This window comes from Oncorhynchus mykiss, chromosome 16 (assembly GCF_013265735.2).
Source record: "Oncorhynchus mykiss isolate Arlee chromosome 16, USDA_OmykA_1.1, whole genome shotgun sequence".
NCBI classification, from domain to species: domain Eukaryota; kingdom Metazoa; phylum Chordata; class Actinopteri; order Salmoniformes; family Salmonidae; genus Oncorhynchus; species Oncorhynchus mykiss.
This window is the reverse complement of record NC_048580.1, coordinates 19,022,594-19,033,901: the sequence shown is the minus strand read 5'-3', so window position 1 is coordinate 19,033,901 and position 11,308 is coordinate 19,022,594. Positions and strand designations below refer to the sequence as shown.

At 43.9% G+C, this 11,308-nt stretch overlaps 1 protein-coding gene across 4 annotated transcripts in view; it reads left to right on the top strand.

Annotated features, from left to right (window-relative positions):
* Positions 1-11,246: 11,246 nt before the first annotated feature.
* The window catches only part of LOC110491528 (PH and SEC7 domain-containing protein 1), a 67,124-nt gene continuing 67,062 nt past the window's right edge, over positions 11,247-11,308 (top strand). For all 4 annotated transcript variants that reach the window (XM_036946407.1, XM_036946408.1, XM_036946406.1 and 1 more), the window contains exon 1: positions 11,247-11,308. This exon is cut by the window's right edge and continues 256 nt beyond it. The gene's annotated coding sequence lies outside the window, so the exon portion shown is untranslated.

Genomic DNA, 11,308 nt, shown 5'->3' with positions numbered 1-11,308 from the left:
AGACCACACCACCCTCTGGAGAGCCCTGCGGTTATGGGCGGTGCAGTTGCCGTACCAGGTGGTGATGCAGCCCGACAGGATGCTCTCAATTGTGCATCTGTAGGGTTTTGGGTGACAAGCCAAATTTCCTCAGCCTCCTGAGGTTGAAGGGGCGCTGTTGCACCTTCTTCACCACACTGTCTGTTCGGGTGGACCATTTCAGTTTGTTCGTGATGTGTATGCCGAGGGACTTAAAACTTTCCACCTTCTCCACTGCTGTCCCGTCAATGTGGATAGGGGGTTGTTCCCTCTGCTGTTTCCTGAAGTCCATCATCATCTCCTTTGTTTTTTTGACGTTGCGTGAGAGGTTGTTTTCTTGAAACCACACTCCGAGTGCCCTCACCTCCTGCCTATATAATGTCTCGTCATTGTTGGTAATCAAGCCAACTACTGTTGTTTCATCTGCAAACTTGATGATTGAGTTGGAGGCGGGCAGTCATGGGTGAACAGGGAGTACAGGAGGGGGCTGAGTACACACCTTTGTGGGGCCCCAGTGTTGAGGATCAGTGAAGCGGAGATGTTGTTTCCTACCTTCACCACCTGGGGCCGGCCCATCAGGAAGTCCAGCACCCAATTGCACAGGGCGGGGGTTGAGACACAGGGCTTCAAGCTTAATAATGAGCTTGGAAGGTACTATGGTGTTGAATGCTGAGCTGTAGTCAATGAATGGCATTTTTACATAGGTATTCCTCTTGTCCAGATGGGTTAGGGCAGAGTGCAGTGTGATGGCGATTGCATCGTCTGTGGACCTATTGGGACGGTAAGGAAATTGAATTGGGTCTAGGGTGACAGGTAAGGTGGAGGTGATATGATCCTTGATTAGTCTCTCAAAGCACTTCATGATGACAGAAGTGAGTGCTACGGGGCGATAGTCATTAAGTTCAGTTACCTTTGCCTTCTTGGGTACAGGAACAATGGTGGCAATCTTGAAGGATGTGGGGACAGCAGACTGGGATAGGGAGAGAATGAATATGTCCGTAAACACACCAGCCAGCTGGTCTGCGCATGCTCTGAGGACGCGGCTAGGGATGCCATCTGGGCCGGCAGCCTTGCAAGAGTTAACTCATTTAAATGTCTTACTCACGTCGGCCATGGAGAAGGAGATCCCACAGTCCTTTGTAGCGGGCCGCAAAGAAGGTGTTTAGTTTGTCCTGAAGCAAGACGTCGGTGTCCGCGACGTGTCTGGTTTTCTTTTTGTAGTCCGTGATTGTCTGTAGACCCTGCCACATACGTCTCGTGTCTGAGCTGTTGAATTGCGACTCCACTTTGTCTCTATACTGACATTTCACTTGTTTGATTGCCTTGCGGAGGGAATAACTACACTGTTTGTATTCTGACATATTCAGCTTTCCAGGGTTAAATGCGGTGAATGCATTAACACTGTTATGTAGAAAAACTAGTGTCTGACAGGATAAATGTAGACAAACTAGTATCTGACAGGATAAAATCAATTTCAATCTGGTGGTTTATTGATGACATATTGAACACAAATCGAAAAAGATCTCTGTAGGGTAAGGCCCAGGTTGAAAACTAAATTGGGCGGTTGCACTGTATATCTTAAAATGATTTGTCTATTTGTGTACTGGGGGGTTGATTTGCGAACAATGCAGGAACATAATAGCTGTGAAGAATTATCCACCACAGATTGTATCCAACATCATGCCATAACATGTGTTCTAGAGCTGGGATGAAATGGATGGCAGCACTAACCCAATCGATTCTCGGTGTAACAGCAGATGTGATTGTCTGCTGACCTCTCTATCTCATGTTGTTTAGACAGGCTGAGAGAACAGACCATTGGTGACTGATCAAGCCTGAGAGATTATTTCGTCTTCCTCCCACGTCTTCAATTTGTTTTCTTCCCACACACAAAATGCATACTACTGTGCTCTGAGCACACAATTTGGAGCACGGGAGGGGTCGGCGTATGAGTCCAAATCAAAGTATGCGAAACGGAGCACTGAGGGCACTTCTCGAATACGCTCTCCGTTTGTACATATTTTGAAGCATGCATAGATGCAAGCTTCAACGGAAAGTATGCAAAGAAATAGGATGCAACCACATATAAAAAACAATTCAAATTTTCAATAGAGATAACTGGCTAGCTACTACTGTTAGCTAGCCTGATAGCCACAAATGATTGTTAGCTAGCTACCCATGAAGAATTGACATCTACTGTACCTTGCTTAGATAGTTTTTGCCTGTTCTGCTAGCTGGCTGTTCTGCTAGCTGGCTAGCTCGATTACAACGATTCACATATCTAGCTGATAATTATGAAGTAAAATGTTTGCGTTTGTCTATTTCTTGTTTTGTCTCTATTGTTGCCATTGTCCTGGCTGGAAGAAGGTTCAGTGAATGGGGAGATACAGCGTGAGGTAATACAGTAGGGGGAGTGCGAGTGCTTCTCAAATGTAATATTTTATGCTTTCTCCACACTAGTCCTCACAAGAATGTACTCAAGAGACCGTCCTCGAATAATGTACTTGGAGCATGAGAGTGTGCAGCACGGTAGTATGCATATTGAGAAACACCCACTGTTTCTCACTCATTCGCACTAACCCTTATCCCTTTGTCTTTTCCATCACTTTGTCTTATTGTGTTTTCCGTTTGAAATAATTGGATGGCCAAGGACCTCATAGACTGTGGAGTCATATTCATCCCACGAAGAGGCTCCAGACCGTGCTGCAAATTTTAAACAGGTGGATGTAAGAGTTATTGAGCAGTATTGTTGTTGCTGTTTATTTTGATTGCTTTCAGCCTATCATCAGGCTAATCTTTAGAAAGTCTTGACATTTACAGAATACATACAAAATGCATATAAATACAATCAAAATACAATCAAAACCATGGACAATATGGTTAAACCGAACAAGCTATAGCACAATGTATGGGGGTGGTGCTGCTGGCACTAAAGAGGGCGGTTACCATTTGGAGACTGCGATTATGGCAAGCATTAGCATTTCACATTCCTGCTGCTTTCCCTATCATGAGGGACAGAATTAGCACAATCTGTGGAGCCATCTTGGCTTTGCTGCAGATGGAGGGCTTTGCAGTAGCCCGTATTCCCTGTGTGATTAATGAAACTAAAACCTGTTAAAGAGCCACTCTGTTGTTGTTAGAACCGAAGTGCCTCCTCTGCTGCTTTGTTAGAGCTGTGTATTGGCCTGAGAGAGTCAAGCGGTTTTAGCTTGCATACTTGGCATGTGTGAGATGTTTTTTTAAAGAGCTATTTCATTGCCAGGAATTGATTTTGTAGTCTGTTCTTTGATAGTCGCGCAGGACTGTCCTTTGGAGAGTCCTGTGTGACAGCCAAATGTATGTCACCCAACATGTCGGCGGCGTGCATGACATTTTAGTCATTTAGCAGACACTCTTATCCAGAGCAACTTACCTGGAGAAATTAAGGCTAAGTGCCTTGCTCAAAGGCACATCAACAGATTCGTCACCCAGTTGGCTCATACTTCTAATGCCAATTGAGGCGTTGATGTCCAAAAGTATTTGACTTCTTAAGCATCCCTTTTAGCCACAGTCTGTCCAGCTTTGATCATCATCGATACAATCGATTCTTGATCTTACACAAGATAAGCCAAATGGTATACTTCTCCAAAACATTTTTGAAAGATTGATAGAGAGGAACTAACTCCATGCCACAGCAATCAAGATAACCCTACAGTTTGATTGGCCTTAACATTATTTGTTTGAAACACTTTTACGTTTTACAGTGGGCTATAGCAAGGCAGCTTAAGCTTCGGTGTATTTAAACCCCCTCCGCGTGCATTTGCCTTCTGGAGTGCTGACACTGCTCAAAGGTAAAAGCTGGCTTCAGTGGTGTGTTTTGGTGCAGTCTGCAGAGATGGCTCGGGCTGTTGTGATAGTTGATGAATTCCTATGAATTCTGATGTCTGTTATGAGGATGCCCTGCTTTGAGTGACGCCGTGTGATTGTGTCATCATGTTTATCCTTTTGCGGTTGTCTGTTGCCAGGACAGGCGACACCAATCTGTTGCCAAGATGAGAATCCTGGACGCAAAACGTCTGACATTTAGAGTGTCATGAATCAGGCAGAGGTACATGTCTTCAAATCCTGCAAGCTACTTATTCCTGAATAGAAAGCTTAGGTTTATGTTTTCAAGTTCCTTTTCCTGTCTTCTGAGAGGACAAGACACTTTTTGCCGCCAAATACCCCCCATATCCAACAGTGTCCAGAGGAACACATGGCTGCAGACAGTGACACAGGAGTAGAGCTACAAATGTTTTATTTTTTTATTTTTTATTTCACCTTTATTTAACCAGGTAGGCAAGTTGAGAACAAGTTCTCATTTACAATTGCGACCTGGCCAAGATAAAGCAAAGCAGTTCGACACATACAACGACACAGAGTTACACATGGAGTAAAACAAACATACAGTCAATAATACAGTATAAACAAGTCTATATACGATGTGAGCAAATGAGGTGAGATAAGGGAGGTAAAGGCAAAAAGGCCATGGTGGCAAAGTAGATACAATATAGCAAGTAAAACACTGGAATGGTAGATTTGCAATGGGAGAATGTGCAAAGTAGAAATAAAAATAATGGGGGTGCAAAGGAGCAAAATAAATAAATTAATTAAATACAGTAGGGAAAGAGGTAGTTGTTTGGGCTAAATTATAGGTGGGCTATGTACAGGTGCAGTAATCTGTGAGCTGCTCTGACAGTTGGTGCTTAAAGCTAGTGAGGGAGATAAGTGTTTCCAGTTTCAGAGATTTTTGTAATTCGTTCCAGTCATTGGCAGCAGAGAACTGGAAGGAGAGGCGGCCAAAGAAAGAATTGGTTTTGGGGGTGACTAGAGAGATATACCTGCTGGAGCGTGTGCTACAGGTGGGAGATGCAATGGTGACCAGCGAGCTGAGATAAGGGGGGACTTTACCTAGCAGGGTCTTGTAGATGACATGGAGCCAGTGGGTTTGGCGACGAGTATGAAGCGAGGGCCAGCCAACGAGAGCGTACAGGTCGCAATGGTGGGTAGCATATGGGGCTTTGGTGACAAAACGGATTGCACTGTGATAGACTGCATCCAATTTGTTGAGTAGGGTATTGGAGGCTATTTTGTAAATGACATCGCCAAAGTCGAGGATTGGTAGGATGGTCAGTTTTACAAGGGTATGTTTGGCAGCATGAGTGAAGGATGCTTTGTTGCGATATAGGAAGCCAATTCTAGATTTAACTTTGGATTGGAGATGTTTGATATGGGTCTGGAAGGAGAGTTTACAGTCTAACCAGACACCTAAGTATTTGTAGTTGTCCACGTATTCTAAGTCGGAGCCGTCCAGAGTAGTAATGTTGGACAGGCGGGTAGGTACAGGTAGCGATCGGTTGAAGAGCATGCATTTAGTTTTACTTGTATTTAAGAGCAATTGGAGGCCACGGAAGGAGAGTTGTATGGCATTGAAGCTTGCCTGGAGGGTTGTTAACACAGTATCCAAAGAAGGGCCAGAAGTATACAGAATGGTGTCGTCTGCATAGAGGTGGATCAGAGACTCACCAGCAGCAAGAGCGACCTCATTGATGTATACAGAGAAGAGAGTCGGTCCAAGAATTGAACCCTGTGGCACCCCCATAGAGACTGCCAGAGGTCCGGACAGCAGACCCTCCGATTTGACACACTGAACTCTATCAGAGAAGTAGTTGGTGAACCAGGCGAGGCAATCATTTGAGAAACCAAGGCTGTCGAGTCTGCCGTGTGATGACAGGCCCAGGGTACATTGGAGTAAATGAGCTGGCAGGTCATAGGTAGAGAGGTGGCCAACTGCCCCGCAGCACTGCCCTATTGTGACTGGTAATCATTTCCACTTGACTGCGGGCAAAGGCTTTCCCTGGCAGTCCCGATGTCATCACACTAAAGGTGTGTTCTGAGGGGGTGGCTGTGTTGACAGAAGGGAAGGACATGTTTTTGGATTGTCCAAGGCTGTTAGAGGAGAGGAACGTTACGGCTTCTCCTCTTCGCCCCTCTATTGTTTATCAGGGCTGTCTCGTGTTATCAAGCGTTTGCTACTGGTGGCTCGCCCTGTCAGACAGACAACCTGCCTAGACAGTCCTTTCTGTCTGTCTGTCTGTCTGTCTGTCTGTGAGTCTGTCTGTCTGTCTGTCTGTTGTTGTTATGTCTGTCTGTCTGTCTGTCTGTCTGTCTGTCTGTGAGTCTGTCTGTCTGTCTGTCTGTTGTTGTTATGTCTGTCTGTCTGTCTGTCTGTCTGTCTGTCTGTCTGTCTGTCTGTCTGTCTGTCTGTTGTTGTTATGTCTGTCTGTTTGTCCAGTCCTGTCTGCCTACTGCCTGCCTACCTGCCCATCCATCCATCCATCCATCCATCCATCCATCCGTCCATCCATCCAGCCATCCGTCCATCCATCTGTTTATCTCTAACCAGACCACACTGTGAACTCCAGCATACAAGCAGACAGGAGCATCAGCAGTGGTGTAGTGGAGGGTATACGCTGGTATACGTCGTATCAATTAATAAGGCTGATGGAACAGATCAGAATGTTTAGTTAAAAAATGTTGATAAACAATTATTTCTTTAAATTTTTGCCACAACAATGTGTACACGGCTGCAGGCCTACTTGTGAATGTTCCAAAATGTCATTTGCGGGAAAACACAATTCTAAACTGTGCTCTGCACATGTGAGCGGTTTCAAGAACAGAGATGCAACAACTATCAAGGGTGCTAATATGACTAGGATGCCTTTGGATGCTAAACAATCAAATAAAGTTTAAAGAAAACCAATACAAAAGCAGAACACATATGAGGAAATCTTTATAAAATAATAGCATCCACATTTCTAAGGTGGGATTTTGACATTTGGCTACTTTAAAGCAAAGTAAGAACCCTCTAAAAAGAAAAGGTTCCTGGAGTATCCTGTAGGGGTTCTTCAAATTTAAACTGTGGGGGAACCCCTTTTAGTGGATACACGAAGAACCTTTTGAAGAACCTTTTGAAGAACCTTTAGGGGTACATTTTTTTAACTACCCCCCCTATTATTATTATTAATAATAATGATACTCATAATAATTAAAACAATAACACAATGTTTTAGTTGTCAGTGTTTATTCTGATTTTAGTGGCAAAGCACTAATCTAAATAGGAGGTAAACTCACAGCAGAGCCCCAAGTCTAATGGGTATATCCTCTGGTGTGTTGATGTTAATGTGGTGATGTTCTCCGTATCCATAGCCAGATTGATTTTGCAGTGCAATGTGATCGAACACGTTTCCTGCTATATTCATCAGAGGTGAAGTCTGTGAATCCCCAAAAATCTATCATACAGATGGTTAACAAAACATGCACACGGCTGTATTCATACCTTGGGTTTTTTTGGGGGGTGGAAATGTGAATAGAAAAGGGAGGAGGATGGTACATGTGATCTGCATAACATACTTACCAATTGACATACCTTTGTGTGCCTCCTCGTCTGTATACCTGCAGACACAGACACAAAAAGTGAGCAGTTCAGTCATCTGCACCCAATACAGCTAGCCATCAACATATTCTTATAGCCAACATATTATTACCTCTGTTGATTGATATCCATTGAATTGTGTCATTTCTCCGTTTTTTTAGAACGATTTGCACAAATACGCAAAGAGAGATGGTATCATCATACAACAATATACATTTCGATCGTACAAGAGACAAACCTTATCTTAAATGGAGGAGATCTTTACATGTTTCATTTAAGTAGGCCTGCACCTGCTGTCCTTTCAAATGAAAACCCAAACGTTTCAATTGGGCAGTTAGGTTCCTGCAAGAACCCCCACCAACTAAGGAGGTTCCTCGATTAACCCCACCTTCTGTGGGGTTCTTGGAAGAACCTTTTGGGGGCAATTTTCAGTGCCAAGATCCCTACGGTTCTTCAAAGAACTTCGAGGATCTTAGAAGAACCCTTGTTTAACCCCTCATTTTTGGAGTGCATGCCTCATAATATGAAGTAAAATGCCCAGGTTTCAAACAAGTAAAGAACATGAAAAATAGAGAGATGATAATAACCTTCTGGTAGGCCTAACCGTCTTCTTCTAACTGTCTTCTCAATTAAATGTTAACTAGCTACTAGCTGCAATGTTAACTAGCTACAAGCTGCAATGTTAACTAGCTACTAGCTGCAATGTTAACTAGCTGGCGGAATGACATCATAGTTATTTGTATCAATCCAGTAACAACTCATGTGCTACAGAAACACTGATAACCAACCAACAGTGCTAGGCGCGTGTGCACTTGAATTAAGGTTGGGTTGGCCTAACTGTGAAAGACCAATATGGGATTTGTCATTTTAGGTCATTCAGAATCTATGTCACTGTTTGTCATATCATGTATTTATTTTTACACAGGGCACCTTTCCTTTGTCCCGTATGGGAAGTAGATGGCTAAATTGGAGTATACCCACTTCTCCAGCACCACTACACCACTGAGCATCAGTCTTTTATAGAAGGAGAGCAAAAATATGGGCTTTTCATTGATCGCCACTGTTCTGTTGTGTCACGTGGTATACGTTAGAGATTGTCACACCCCATGACAGGAAATGCATCGGCACACTTCACACAGGATGGAAAGGCACTGAAAAATACAGGTTTGCTCTTATTTAAAGCTACCAGCGAGGCTCTTTAATATTTCATAAGACTGAGAAGTGTGCCGTAATCTTTCTTTCTGTGCTGTTCTGAGCGTCTGAGAATGCTTTAAGACTTCACAGCAGGATCTCTCCACTGTCACTCCGGATGCAACAAGACATGGCTGCGCAGTCCCATATCTCAAATTCTGATTTTGTCGTCTTTGGGATATCTCTCTCAATATCACAATTATAGGGATATAATTTAGAAATCTTTAGGACTTCAAATTATATCAGTTTCAATGGAACTTTGAGTCACAACGGTGCTCGAAGCAAAGCTTAGCTTTTTGGTTAACTTCTGTAGGTCCTCTCAGGCTGATCTCTGTCAGTTCCTTCATAGTACTCAGATCTTCCTACAGTTTCATCTTGGATCTCATGGATGAGAATATCTCTGGTTATCTAATAGGCCATAGTTTGATAAGCACGTGTGGTCCATAGGGGTTTATCAATACCACTTTGCCAAATACAGAAGGTTTCAAAACACATTTTATTGCTGGTTATAAGAGGAACAAGATTTAATATTTCCTTGAATTATTAAGCCACCCATATTCATTGCGTGATACGTTTACATTATTCATGTTGCCTATGCATTGTACATATGGCTATATAACCCTAAACCTACAGCTCATACTGAAGGTTAGTTATGATTTGTTTATTCAAGTACATGTTCAGACGTGTGTGTGTGTGTGTGTGTGTGTGTGTGGGTGTGGGTGTGGGTGTGGGTGTGGGTGTGGGTGTGGGTGTGGGTGTTGGTGTGGGTGTGTGTGTGTGTGGTGAGTATTATATTCAGTGCTGTTCTAAAATTGATTAAATGAATGTTTTTCCTCGTCAATCTACACACAATACCCCATACGACAAAGCGAAAACGGGTTTTTCAAAATCTGGGAAAATGTATAATACCTTATTTACATAAGTGTTCAGACCCTTTGCTATGAGACTGGAAATTGAGCTCAGGTGCATCCTGTTTCCATTGATCATCCTTGAGATGTTTCTACAACTTGATAGGATTCCACCTGTGGTAAATTCAATTGATTAGACATGATTGGAAAGGCACACACCTGTTTATATAAGCTCCCACATTTGACAATGCATGTCAGAGTGAAAACCAAGCCATGAGGTCAAAGGAATTGTCCATAGAGCTCCAAGACACGATTGTGTCGAGGCAACAGTTTTTTGCATCATTGAAGGTCTCCAAGAACACAGTGGCCTCCATCATTCTTCAATGGAAGAAATTTGGAACCACCAAGACTCTACCTAGAGCTGGCCGCCCGGCCAAACTAAGCAATCGGGGGAGAAGGACCTTGGTCAGGGAGGTGACCAAGAACCCTTTGGTCACTCTGACAGAGCTCCAGAGTTCCTCTGTGGAGATGGGAGAATCTTCCAGAAGGACAACCATCTCTGCAGCACTCCACCAATCAGACCTTTATGGTCGAGAGGCCAGACAGAAGCCACTTCTCAGTAAAAGGCACATGACAGCTCACTTGGAGCTTTCCAAAAGGCATCTAAAGACTCTCAGACCATAAGAAACAAGATTCTCTGGTCTGATGAAATCAAGATGGAACTCTTTGGCTCTTTGGCTATCCCTACGGTGCTGCATGGTGGTGGCAGCATCATGCTGTAGGGATGTTTTTCTGCGGCAGGGACTGGGAAAGGGAAAGATGTACGGAGCAAAGTACATTGAGATCCATGATGAAAAACCTCCTCCAGAGCACTCAGGACCTCAGACTGGAATGAAGGTTCATCTTCCAACAGGATAACGACCCTAAGCACACAGCCAAGACAAAGCAGAAGTGGCTTCGGGACAAGTCTCTGAATATCCTTGAGTGGCCCAGCCAGAGCCCGCACTTGAACCCGATCAAACATCTCTGGAGAGACATGAAAATAGCTGTGCAGCAACGCTCCCCATCCAACCATGACAGAGCTTGAGAGGATTTGCAGAGAAGAATGGGAGAAACTCCCAAATACAGGTGTGCCAAGCTTATAGCGTCATACCCAAGAAGACTCGAGGCTGTAATCGCTGCCAAAGTTTCTTCAACAAAGTACTGAGTAAAGGGTCGCAATTCTTACGTAAATGTAATATTTAATTTTGCTACAAAATCTAAAAACCTGTTTTTGCTTTATCATTATGGGCATTGTGTGTAGATTGATGAGGATTTTTTTTTTCATCCATTTTAGAATAAGGCTGTAATTTAACAAAATGTGGAAAAAGTCAAGGGGTCTGAATACTTTCCGAAGGCACTGTACTACAGTAGCTGCATTGGTCAGGGTTTGGCTATATATTGTTGTTCCTCTCCCATCTGCCAACTCCCTCCTAAACTCGATCATGTCACACTTCCCTTCTGTCCTTGTGCCCTTTGTGCCTAGAAATCAACCCTAAAACTCCTGTACCCACCACCACACTCACTTCGACCATTTACCCCACCACAAACTACTCCACACACACAGTGTGTGAGGCAGAGTGGGAGGGCCAGCCGGTTTGAGTGTGCTGATTGGTTAGTGGGGTGGCTAGTGGGTGTGGTCTGAGGCAGTGTTGCCTGCAGGGGGAGGCTGGCCAGTATAGCAGCAGCCTGGAGTAGTTGGGCAGGTCTATGCATCTACTGCATGCTGCAGCCGGGTAAGGAAGGAAGAAAAGAGGGC